This window comes from Triticum dicoccoides, chromosome 1A, assembly GCF_002162155.2.
Source record: "Triticum dicoccoides isolate Atlit2015 ecotype Zavitan chromosome 1A, WEW_v2.0, whole genome shotgun sequence".
NCBI lineage: Eukaryota > Viridiplantae > Streptophyta > Magnoliopsida > Poales > Poaceae > Triticum > Triticum dicoccoides.
The window spans coordinates 462695335-462709099 of NC_041380.1; positions in this window are offsets into that span (position 1 = coordinate 462695335).

Sequence of the window (13765 nt, forward strand, 5' to 3'; positions counted from 1 at the left end):
TATGACATGCTGGTAAGCAGTATGACTTATATCGCCCACAACTCACTTGTGTTCTACTCGTGCATATAACATCAACATATAAAACCTAGGCTCGGATGCCACTGTTGGGTTTCGTAGTAATTTCAAAAAAATTCCTACGCTCATGCAAGATCATGGTGATGCATAGCAACGAGAGGGGAGAGTATGATCTACGTACCCTTGTAGATCAACAACGGAAGCGTTTGGTTAATGTAGTCGTACGTCTCCATGGCCCGACCGATCAAGCACCGAAACTACGGCACCTCCGAGTTCTAGCACACGTTCAGCTCGATGACGATCCCCGGACTCCGATCCAGCAAAGTGTCGGGGAAGAGTTCCGCCAGCACGACGGCGTGGTGACGATCTTGATATACTACCGTCGCAGGGCTTCGCCTAAGCACCGCTACAATATTATCGAGGACTATGGTGGAAGGGGCACCGCACACGGCTAAGAATATGATCGCGTGGATCAACTTGTGTCTCTAGGGGTGCCCCTACCTCCGTATATAAAGGTTCAAGGGAGGGGGCCCGGCCGGCCAAGGTGTGGCGCGCCAGGAGGAGTCCTACTCCTTCTGGGAGTAGGACTCCCCCCCTTTCCTAGTTGGAATAGGATTCGTGGAGGGGGGGAAAGAGGAGAGGGAGGAGGAAGGGGGGCCGGGCCCCTCTCCTTGTCCAATTCGGACCAAGGGGGGGAGGGGCGCGCGGCCCATCTCTGGCCACCTCTCCTCTCTTCCACCAAGGCCCACTAAGGCCCATATACCTCCCGAGGGGTTCCGGTAACCTCTCGGTACTCCGGTAAAATCCCGATTTCACCCGGAACACTTCCGATATCCAAACATAGGCTTCCAATATATCAATCTTTATGTCTCGACCATTTCGAGACTCCTTGTCATGTCCGTGATCACATCCGGGACTCCGAACAATCTTCGATACATCAAAATGCATAAACTCATAATATAACTGTCATCGTAACCTTAAGCGTGCGAACCCTACGGGTTCGAGAACAATGTAGACATGACCGAGACACGTCTCCGGTCAATAACCAATAGCGGAACCTGGATGCTCATATTGGCTCCTACATATTCTACGAAGATCTTTTATCGGTTAGACCGCATAACAACATACGTTGTTCCCTTTGTCATCGGTATGTTACTTGCCCGAGATTCGATCGTCGGTATCCTATACCTAGTTCAATCTCGTTACCGGCAAGTCTCTTTACTCGTTCTGTAATACATCATCCCGCAACTAACTCATTAGTTGCAATGCTTGCAAAGCTTAAGTGATGTGCATTACCGAGAGGGCCCAGAGATACCTCTCCGACAATCGGAGTGACAAATCCTAATCTCAAAATACGCCAACCCAACATGTACCTTTGGAGACACCTGTAGAGCTCCTTTATAATCACCCAGTTACGTTGTGACGTTTGGTATCACACAAAGTGTTCCTCTGGCAAACGGGAGTTGCATAATCTCATAGTCATAGGAACATGTATAAGTCATGAAGAAAGCAATAGCAACATACTAAACGATCGGGTGCTAAGCTAATGGAATGGGTCATGTCAATCAGATCATTCAACTAATGATGTGATCCCGTTAATCAAATAACAACTCTTTGTCCATGGTTAGGAAACATAACCATCTTTGATTAATGAGCTAGTCAAGTAGAGGCATACTAGTGACACTCTGTTTGTCTATGTATTCACACATGTATTATGTTTCCGGTTAATACAATTCTAGCATGATTAAACTTTTATCATGATATAAGGAAATAAATAATAACTTTATTATTGCCTCTAGGGCATATTTCCTTCAGAGCTTCCTCAGGCACGGCCACGTCAGGCTGGCTCGCGAGGAGGCGGAGAGATCAAGGCGGGGTACCTCATGAGGTGCCCGTGATGCAAGCCATGACGACCAAGGGCGCCATGCGGGCGCCAGGCGGGCGCCAGCCCGTGCAGTGTCCTCCTTTCCTCTTTGGTGCAAAGGGAGCAAGCGCAGGCGAGAGCATCAAGCAAAGGCACCCGTTTCGGTGCAACGAGACCAAGACCAGTCCAACGGCAGGGAGAAAGTCATTGTGGAGCCCAAGCCAGCGTCACCACCAGAGTCTTTGGCAGGCGAGGATTAACTTTAGTCAGGATAAGTGTACCAGATGTTCCCCTTCAAAATGGCCAATTGTTGGCGCCCTTCCCGCTCAATATTTGGGAAGAGGCCCAGGGCCTTTGCCTATAAATAGGACTATCCACCTACAGGGTGAGGTGATCGGATGATAGTCAGGGGATGGTAATCAGGAGATCTAGAATCGGCCAACCCAGAAACTAGCTAGGATCGCAATCGAGAAGAGAGAGAGAGAAGGGTGACTGAACTCCTCCTAGCAGTTCATCCCCACAGCCAAGAACAGACCCTCGCGAGGCTGTTCTTCCTTGTATTGCTCATCATCATGAGCCCAAGAGGCAATCCACCACACCACACACTGGAGTAGGGTATTACACCACAACGGTGGCCCGAACCAGTATAAACCCTGTGTCTCTTGTGTTGTTCTTTCCATAGCTTAGATCTCAGCAAGGCGGAGGGGTGCAGGTAGGTAGAAGGCGAAATCTCCGCGTGCACCCCAGTGTTCGAACCTCAAGGGTCTGCCGGAACCCGAAATCCGACAACAGTGGTCATATGAGCCACATGAGCAAATGTCTCATCATAATCACGACCATGCTCCTGCTGAAAGCCGCGAGCCACAATGAGCTTTATAACGCTCGAGAGAACCATCAGAGCGAGTCTTAATCTTATAGACCCACTTACAAGTTATGGGACGAACACAGGGAGGAAGAGAAACCAGATCCCATGTGTCGTTGCGCTCAAGAGCGGCAATCTCCTCTGCCATCGCAAACTGCTATTCAGGATGAATAATAGCATCACGATAAGAGGTAGGCTCAAGTACAACTGAAAGGCCATATTGGCTAGGAGAATAGCGGTCAGGAGGAGGGCAAGGTCGAGCTCGAAGACCATAAGTCGGCTAGGACGAGGAAGACGGTGCACCAGAAGTAGATGACACGTCAGTAGATTCATCCATAAGACGTCGACGATGGGTATAATGAAAAGAAAAAGTGGGATGGGAAGGAACCACCGGAGGTGATGGAGATGGAGAAGACATCGGTGATGAAGGTGGGGTGTCATGCAATAAGGAAGGAGAAGAAACAATAGGAGAAGATGGTGTCGGATCTGCAATAGTGGGACGAGAAGGAGGAGTAGGAATATGAGGCACAGAGGGAGGTGTATCAGGAAACGTGAGAAAAGAGACATCCTCTACTGAAAAGGTCGAAGAGGATGGTCGTGGGTAGAAAGGACGAGACTCATCAAAAGTCACATTCCTAGAAATACACATCCGTCGACCGATAGGATCCCAACACCGATAACCCTTATGTTCATCACTGTAGCCCAGAAAAACACACTCGACAGACTGAGCGGTTAGTTTGGTGCGTTCTCGAGGGGGAAGGAGAACATAACAAACACAACCAAACAACCGAAGAGCAGAATAATCAGGAGAATGATCAGAAAGACGCTCTAGATGAATACCTCCCTGTAGAGCAGATGAGGGTTGAATGTTTATGAGATATGTGGCAGTGGAGATAGCCTCAGTTCAGAAATGAGGTGGAAGAGAGGCGGAAATCATCATCGCACGAGCTATCTCAAGAAGGTGACGATGCTTGTGCTCAGCCACGCCATTCTGAGCGTGAGCACCTGGACAAGAGAACTGAGCAAGAGTACCCTGCTCAGCAAGAAAACCACGCAACATTTTGGAGATATACTCGCCAGCAGAATCAGCACGAAACACGCGAATAGGTGTAGAGAACTGAGTGTGGACCATGGCGGCAAAACGCTTATAAATAGAGAGAACCTCGCTACGAGAAGACATGAAGTAAAGCCAAGTGTAGCGAGAGAAATCGTCTATAAAAATAATATAGTAGCGATGGCCCCCTTTAGAAGAGAAGGGAGCTGGACCCCACACATCTGAATGTACTAAATCGAAAGGGCGCTGAGACACTGACTCGCTAGTAGGATAAGGTAACTGAACTTGTTTACCAAGCCTACAACCCTGACACTGCAAGGAGACATCTCCTGAGACAGGCCCCAGAAGACCACGACGAACTAAAGACGATAGTCGAGAACCACAAAGGTGACAAAGTCGATAATGCCACTGCTGGAAGGAGCTGGTAGCTGAAGCGACGAAGGCAGATGGACTGGCAAGTGTGGTGGTAGCGGAAGGAACAGTAAGCCAGTCCAACTCCCAAAGCCCCTAAGAATCATGGCGGCGCGGGCCAGCCCCAACCAGAGCCTTCGTGTGGCGATCCTGGATAGTGCAAGAATCAACGTCAAGAATGACATGACAACCAGAATCAGTAAGCTGGCCCGCAGAAAATAGGTTCATGGTCAGGCGAGGCACATGAGAAACATCTGGAACATAAAAGGAAGAAGTGGCAAGAGTGCCTCGACTCGCAACAGGAAGAGGAGTACCATCAGCAGTAAGAACATTAATAGGAAAATCGAGAGATCTACGAGAGGACAAGATAGAAGAATCGAAGGACATATGAAAGAAGCTCCAGAATCCAGAACCCATCAGGATGTACCTGACTGTGTAGACAGTGGTCGCTCAGCACTAGAAGCACTAGTCACAGAGCCTGTAGTACCCGTCGAAGAACCTGAAGCAGCAAGTAGACACTTGAGCTTCACAATATCTTGCTCAGTCAAGGAGACAGTAGACGGCGTCGAGGAAGAAGCACGAGTCCCAGAATAAGAATTGCACTCCCTATTACGCATATCACGCTTCTTCTTGAAGCAATCAGACTCGGGGTGACCATCCCTATTGCAGTAGTCACAATGAGTACGAGGACGAGAGCGGCCTTCACGAGAGCGGGCCTCATTACCCGGAGGAGTGGGTAGTAGTGGAGGAGCACTGGAGCGAGAAGACAGTGGTGGAGTAGCAGCTCGAGCACCGAGCACAAAGGGAACCTGAAGCAAACTAGCACCACGAAGGCGAGTCTCCTCAGCACGAAGCTCAGAAAGCACCTCAGAAATAGGAACACGGCCACGAGCAAACAACTAAGCACATCGAGGCTCAAACTCCCCACGGAGCCGTGACAAGAACTCATAGACGCGCTGAAACTCCAAGTCTGACCTCATAGTCTGGCAACACGGGCAAGTGCCACAAACAGTAGTGCAAAGGGAGTCAAGCTGGCGCCAGATAGCAGAACTCTGAGTGTCAAACTCATCAATAGTGGAGTCTCCCTGCTGAAGAGCATGCTCCTGACGGACCATAGACAAGTAGAGAGCATCACCAGAGGGTTGATACCGCTGACGAAGATGAGTCCACATCTCAAAGACAGTACCGAGGCCTATAAACTTAGAAGCAAACTGAGGCAAAACACTGGAAGTGAGAACAGTCGCAACACGAGCATCATCGTCACACCACTGAGTGTAAGCAGCCAGATCGTCACGATAAACAGAACGAGCATTTGAATAATCCAAGACCTCCTGGTCATAAGCGGCAGCTGTATCATCAGCAGCAACCGTGGCTGCAGCCCTATCAGCAACAGAAGCATCTACATTAGGAGCCAGTGGCGTCGGCGATGGGGTAGGAGCCACAGGAGGCACTGGGCGCGGAGGACAGGGGACCTCACCGGAAAGAACACCCCACAGACGAATGCCACGCATGTGAATGCGCATAAAGGCAACGAACTCGGCATAGTTAGCCCCATCGAATATCACTGGGCAGCGCGGGATGGCAACATAGCCAGATGATGCCAAAGACATGGTGCTCCTTTTCTGTCACAAAGACTCAACTAGCCAAGGTGAGAGCAGCCAGAACCAGCAGCAGATCAATTAGACAAAAACAAAAGGCAAGCCAACTGAGGTAGGACAAACACGGCGGCCCACAGCAGCCTAAGGCAGCGATCGATCTGGACTTAAACAGCGGCAGTTTCACACGCACGCACGCGAGCGCCCGTAGAAGCCAGCAGTGACTCGGAGAGGGCGGGGCCGTACGGGCGGCCGTCAGTGGCGGCCGGCGGACGGGGCCGGAGGAGCGCCGGGCGGCGGCCAGAAGACGAGCCGAGCGGCGGCCGGACGAGATCCAGCAGCAGTTGACAGAGAAAGCCAGCAGCGGAGATCAGGTTGGTGATGGCTGGAGACTCGAATCAGGAAGCGGGTCCGATTAATCCGACCTGCAGTAGCGGAAGGAGCGGCCTGGATCGGGCACGGCATGCTGTATGTGTTGCGGCAGCAAAGGAGGAGGGAGGCAGCAGCGATATGGAAAAGCACAGTCAGGATGTGGATCGGAAGGGTAAGTTGCGATACCCAGAGAAAAAATTCCATAACCTAGGCTCATGATAACATGTTGATGTTAAGAGAATAGCAACTTGTATTATTAGGAGGCCAAAGCCAATATATATACACATACATAAGGATGTCAAAAGACTACAAGAGAATGTTAAGAGACTAGAATACAGAAGGCAAAAAAATATCACTTAATATAACTCTAACATAACAAGACTAACCTGGTTGTCGACGCAAATAAGCAATATCGAGAGCCACCGTAGGATAGATATCTGACGGTTTCAACAAAGAGGGCACGACACCCACGGGCAGTAAATCCTGACACGTTTTCTTTTCCACCGAGGCTGAAAGAATAGGACTACTCGACCGCGGGAGCCACCTCCCATCGTAGAGTCGTGAGTTGAGATGCAGGCGAAGGATGTTCACTATTTTCGTAGCAATGATCACTGTAAAAACGAAGGCCTTCTTTGATTCATAGAATAGAAATTTTATAGAAATAAGAAAATCATAAAATGTAAGATGACATGTATATCAATTCTTATAGAAAAAAAATGTCATTTAATACATATGATAGAATTTTTTTTTGAATCTAAGCTAATGTTTTTTTTCTCAAAAATGTGAAGGATTGATTCCTATCCTACATAAGAATAAGAATCTATCCCTACAAACCAAAAAGTTTCAGAAAATTTTTACCTTTGCAAATCCTATCATATAGAATTTCTACAAAAATTCTACAGACCAAAGAAGGCCCAAAGTGCTCTGCACACGACGGTTCACATACAATTGATGGCTACTTTGAACGGCAGTGATTAGCCAAATGATTGCAATTTAACGATTCGACCCATCGTACTGAAATCGGGCAGAAGATTGTCGTGCATATTAGCAGTGTTCTTACTACGAAAAAGATGGTTATTAGAGCAGCTCTAAAGGACCGACCAATTTTATCCGTCTGTGTCTGTTTGAGTCAGACGCGGACAAAAGTAATGACCCAACCCGTCGATTCAAACCTAAATCATGTCCGCATCACGTCCGCGCCGATGTATTTGCGGCCCAAATTTGCGTCCCAAATGCGTCGGCGCGGACGCCGAACGGACGATTCGCGCGCCTTTCCGCTGTCCGCCTCGTCCCTACATGGCGGTCGTCCAACTACCCGCTGTCCACGCGGTCAGCTTAATTTATGACGACAGGCCCATGCGTCAGCGACGACGCTCGTCTTTTTTTAAGCCGACCGTGCGGCGGGGCCGTCCTCATCCAAACTCGCCGTCCACATCTGCCATCCTTTGCTCCCTCGTCGCCGACAAACCCTAGCCACCGCAACCACAGTAGAGATGGGCCTGCGGCAGCAAGGCCAAGGGCAAGTCCCTCGCCTTCCCTTTCCTCCCGCCTCCGTCGGCGTCGACGCCTCGCCGGCAGAGGCAGCGTGTGAACGTGCCAGTGCACCAGGCGGACTGGCACTGGCAGCACCGCCAGCCTCTGCCGTATCCCAACGTGACGCTGCCGCACGACTGACATCTGGATCCAGAGAGGATCCCAATGCCGGCGGCGCCGCGGTCGGCTCGTGCTCGCGCGAAGGAGGTGCAGCGCCAGAGCAGCGCCGCGAGGCCGCCTACGCAACCGACTCGCCCAACTGGGTGAGGTGGTTCGCCTTCGAGCACAAGGAGGCGAGGCGACGGGGCGTGCGCGAGGTCGACCGGAGGTCGCCGCCACCGGCGCTCGCCGTCCGCGAGGAGGACCAGGCGGCGGAGGACGCCTACTAGGTGGCACTTGCGGCCGTCTTCCGGGAGAGCGAGGAGGACGAGCGGCGCAGGGCGGAGGCGGCGGAGGCGAAAGAAGAGGCTCGGTACGAGGCGACAATGATGCGGGCCCTTGCCCTCTCCGCGGCGGGCGACATCGTGGTGCCGCCGGTGGCCCCGCCGTCTCCCATCAAGCCGGAGGCGGAGCCCAAGCCGTCCCCCATCGAGCGCTACTCCTGGACGGGAGTAGAGCGCGAATGAGTACGCGCGCCGCTGGTCTGGATGGGAGCGACGCCGGCGCAGGAGCAGGCGTACCTCGAGCCCTGGCGCAGAATCTGTTGGAAATATGCCCTAGAGGCAATAATAAAATGATTATTATTATATTTCCTTATTCATGATAATTGTCTTTTATTCATGCTATAATTGTGTTATCCGGAAATCATAATACATGTGTGAATACTTAGACACCAACATGTCCCTAGTAAGCCTCTAGTTGACTAGCTTGTTGATCAACAGATAGTCATGGTTTCCTGACTATGGACATTGGATGTCATTGATAACGAGATCACATCATTAGGAAAATGATGTGATGGACAAGACCCAAATCCTAAACATAGCACAAGATCGTATAGTTCGTTTGCTAGAGTTTTTCCAATGTCAAGTATCTTTTCCTTAGACCATGAGATCGTGTAACTCCCGGATACCGTAGGAGTGCTCTGGGTATACCAAACGTCACAACGTAACTGGGTGACTATAAAGGTATACTACGGGTATCTCCGAAAGTGTCTGTTGGGTTGACACGGATCAAGACTGGGATTTGTCACTCCGTATGACGGAGAGGTATCTCTGGGCCCACTCGGTAATACATCATCATAATGAGCTCAAAGTGACCAAGTGTCTGGTCACGGGATCATGCATTACGGTACGAGTAAAGTGACTTGCCGGTAACAAGATTGAACGAGGTATTGGGATACCGACGATCGAATCTCGGGCAAGTAACGTACCGATTAACAAAGGAAATTGTATACGGGGTTGCTTGAATCCTCGACATCATGGTTCATCTGATGAGATCATCGAGGAGCATGTGGGAGCCAACATGGGTATCCAGATCCCGTTGTTGGTTATTGACCGGAGAGCCGTCTCGGTCATGTCTACATGTCTCCCGAACCCGTAGGGTCTACACACTTAAGGTTCGGTGACACTAGGGTTGTAGAGATATGAATATGCAGTAACCCGAAAGTTGTTCGGAGTCCCGGATGAGATCCTGGACGTCACGAGGAGTTCTGGAATGGTCCGGAGGTGAAGAATTATATATAGGAAGTGCAGTTTTGGCCATCGGGAGAGTTTCGGGGTCACCGATATTGTACCGGGACCACCGGAAGGGTCCCGGGGGTCCACCGGATGGGGCCAACCATCCCGGAGGGCCCCATGGGCCAAAGTGGGGAGGGGAACCAGCCCATAGTGGGCTGGTGCACCCCCCTAGGCCCACCCCATGCGCCTAGGGTTGGAACCCTGGGGGTGGGGGGCGCCCCACCTTGCCTTGGGGGCTACTCCACCCTTGGCCGCCCCCCCAGGAGATCCCATCTCCTAGGGCCGGCGCCCCCCCTAGGGGAGCCTATATATAGGGGGGAGGGAGGGGCAGCAATACCTCGAGTCTTGGCGCCTCCCTCTCCCCTGCTACACCTCTCTCTCTCTCGTAGTATACGGCGAAGCCCTGCTACTGTGACGCCCTGCATCCACCACCACGCCGTCGTGCTGCTGGATCTTCATCAACCTCTCCTCCCCCCTTGCTGGATCAAGAAGGAGGAGACGTTATGTTGACCGTACGTGTGTTGAACACGGAGGTGCCGTCCGTTCGGCGCTAGGATCTCCGGTGATTTGGATCACGTTGAGTACGTCTTCCTCATCCTCGTTCTTTGAACGCTTCCGCGCGTGATCTACAAAGGTATGTAGATGCAATCCAATCACTCGTTGCTAGATGAACTCATAGATGGATCTTGGTGAAACCGTAGGAAAATTTTTGTTTTCTGCAACGTTCCCCAACAGTGGCATCATGAGCTAGGTCTATGCGTAGTTCTCTTGCACGAGTAGAACACAATTTGTTGTGGGCGTTGATGTTGTCAACTTTCTTGCCGCTACTAGTCTTATCTTGCTTCAACGGTATTGTGGGATGAAGCGGCCTGGACCAACCTTACACGTACGCTTACATGAGACTGGTTCCACCGACTGACATGCACTAGTTGCATAAGGTGGCTGGCGGGTGTCTGTCTCTTCCACTTTAGTTGGAGCGGATTCGATGAAAAGGGTCCTTATGAAGGGTAAATAGAAGTTGACAAATCACGTTGTGGCTTTCACGTAGGTAAGAAAACGTTCTTGCTAGAACCCTATTGCAGCCACGTAAAACTTGCAACAACAATTAGAGGACGTCTAACTTGCTTTTGCAGCAAGTGTTCTGTGATGTGATATGGCCAAAGTTGTGATGAATGATGAATGATATATATGTGATGTATGAGATGTTCATGCTATTGTAATAGGAATCACGACTTGCATGTCGATGAGTATGACAACCGGCAGGAGCCATAGGAGTTGTCTTTATTTATTGTATGACCTGCGTGTCATTGAGAAACGCCATGTAAATTACTTTACTTTATTGCTAAACGCGTTAACCGTAGTAGTAGAAGTAATAGTTGGCGAGCAACTTCATGGAGACACGATGATGGAGATCATGATGATGGAGATCATGGTGTCATGCCGGTGACAAGATGATCATGGAGCCCCAAGATGGAGATCAAAGGAGCTATGTGATATTGGCCATATCATGTCACTATTATTATTTGATTGCATGTGATGTTTATCATGTTTCTGCATCTTGTTTACTTAGAATGACGGTAGTAAATAAGATGATCCCTCATAATAATTTCAAGAAAGTGTTCCCCCTAACTGTGCACCGTTGCGATAGTTCATTGTTTCGAAGCACCACGTGATGATCGGGTGTTAGATTCCAACGTTCACATACAACGGGTGTAAGACAGATTTACACATGCAAACACTTAGGTTGACTTGACGAGCCTAGCATGTACATACATGGCCTCGGAACACAGAAGACCGAAAGGTCGAGCATGAGTCGTATAGAAGATACGATCAACATGAAGATGTTCACCGATGTTGACTAGTCCGTCTCACGTGATGATCGGACACGGCCTAGTTAACTCGGATCATGTTATACTTAGATTACTGGAGGGATGTCTATCTAAGTGAGAGTTCATTATATAATTTGATTAGATGAACTTAATTATCATGAACTTAGTCTAAAATTTTACAATATGTCTTGTAGATCAAATGGCCAACGTAGTCCTCAACTTCAACGCGTTCCTAGAGAAAACCAAGCTGAAAGACGATGGCAGCAACTACACGGACTGGGTCCGGAACCTGAGGATCATCCTCATAGCTGCCAAGAAAGATTATGTCCTACAAGCACCGCTAGGTGATGCACCTGTTCTCCCTGCAGAACAAGACGTTATGAACGCTTGGCAGGCACGTACCGATGACTACTCCCTCGTTCAGTGCGGCATGCTTTACAGCTTAGAGCCGGGGCTCCAAAAGCATTTTGAGAGACACGAAGCATATGAGATGTTCGAAGAGCTGAAAATGGTTTTCCAAGCTCATGCCCGAGTCGAGAGATATCAAGTCTCTGACAAGTTCTTCAGCTGTAAGATGGAGGAAAACAGTTCTGTCAGTGAGCACATACTCACTATGTCTGGGTTGCATAACCGCTTGACTCAGCTGGGAGTTAATCTCCCGGATGACGCGGTCATTGATAGAATCCTTCAGTCGCTTCCACCGAGCTACAAGAGCTTTGTGATGAACTTCAATATGCAGGGGATGGAAAAGACCATTCCTGAAGTATTTGCAATGCTGAAATCAGCACAGATAGAAGTCAAAAAGGAACATCAAGTGTTAATGGTGAATAAAACCACTAAGTTCAAGAAGGGCAAGGGTAAGAAAGCCTTCAAGAAGGACGGCAAGGGAGTTGCCGCGCCCGGCAAGCAAGCTGCCGGGAAGAAGCCAAAGAATGGACCCAAGCCAGAAACTGAGTGCTTTTATTGCAAGGGAAGTGGTCACTGGAAGCGGAACTGCTCCAAATTCTTAGCGGACAAGAAGGCCGGCATCACGAAAGTTATATGTGATATACATGTAATTGATGTGTACCTTACCAGTACTCGTAGTAGCTCCTGGGTATTTGATACCGGTGCGGTTGCTCACATTTGTAACTCAAAACAGGAGTTGCGGAATAAGCGGAGACTGGCGAAGGACGAGGTGACGATGCGCGTCGGAAATGGTTCCAAGGTCAATGTGATCGCCGTCGGCACGCTACCTCTACATTTACCTTCGGGATTAGTTTTAAACCTTAATAATTGTTATTTAGTGTCAGCTTTGAGCATGAACATTGTATCAGGATCTCGTTTAATTCGAGATGGCTACTCATTTAAATCCGAGAATAATGGTTGTTCTATTTATATGAGAAATATGTTTTATGGCCATGCTCCGATGGTGAATGGTTTATTCTTAATGAATCTCGAGCGTAATGCTACACATGTTCATAGTGTGAGTACCAAAAGATGTAAGATTGATAATGATAGTCCCACATACTTGTGGCACTGCTGCCTTGGTCACATAGGTGTCAAACGCATGAAGAAGCTCCATGCTGATGGACTTTTAGAGTCTCTTGATTACGAATCGTTGGACACGTGCGAACCATGCCTCATGGGTAAAATGACCAAGACTCCGCTCTCAGGAACAATGGAGCGAGCAACCAACTTATTGGAAATCATACATACTGATGTGTACGGTCCAATGAGTGTTAAGGCTCGCGGTGGCTATCGTTATGTTCTTACCCTCACTAATGACTTGAGTAGATATGGGTATGTCTACTTAATGAAACACAAGTCTCAGACCTTTGAAAAGTTCAAGGAATTTCAGAGTGAGGTTGAGAATCAACGTGACAGGAAAATCAAGTTCCTGCGATCAGATCGTGGAGGAGAATACTTGAGTCACGAGTTCGGCACACACTTAAGAAAATGTGGAATAGTTTCACAACTTACGCCGCCTGGAACACCTCAGCGTAATGGTGTGTCCGAATGTCGTAATCGCACTCTATTAGATATGGTGCGATCTATGATGTCTCTTACCGATTTACCGCTATCTTTTTGGTGCTATGCTTTAGAGACTGCCGCATTCACTTTAAATAGGGCTCCGCCAAAATCCGTTGAGACGACACCGTATGAATTATGGTTTGGGAAGAAACCTAAACTGTCGTTTCTAAAAGTTTGGAGATGCGATGCTTATGTCAAGAAACTTCAACCTGAAAAGCTCGAACCCAAGTCGGAAAAATGCGTCTTCATAGGATACCCTAAAGAAACTATTGAGTATACCTTCTACCTCAGATCCGAAGGCAAGATCTTTGTTGCCAAGAATGGATCCTTTCTAGAGAAGGAGTTTCTCTCGAAAGAAGTAAGTGGGAGGAAAGTAAAACTTGATGAAGTATTACCTCTTGAACCGGAAAATGGCGCAACTCAAGAAAATGTTCCTGAGGTGCCTACACCGACTAGAGAGGAAGTTAATGATGATGATCAAGATACTTCTGATCAAGCTCCTACTGAAATTCGAAGGTCCACAAGGACACGTTCCGCACCA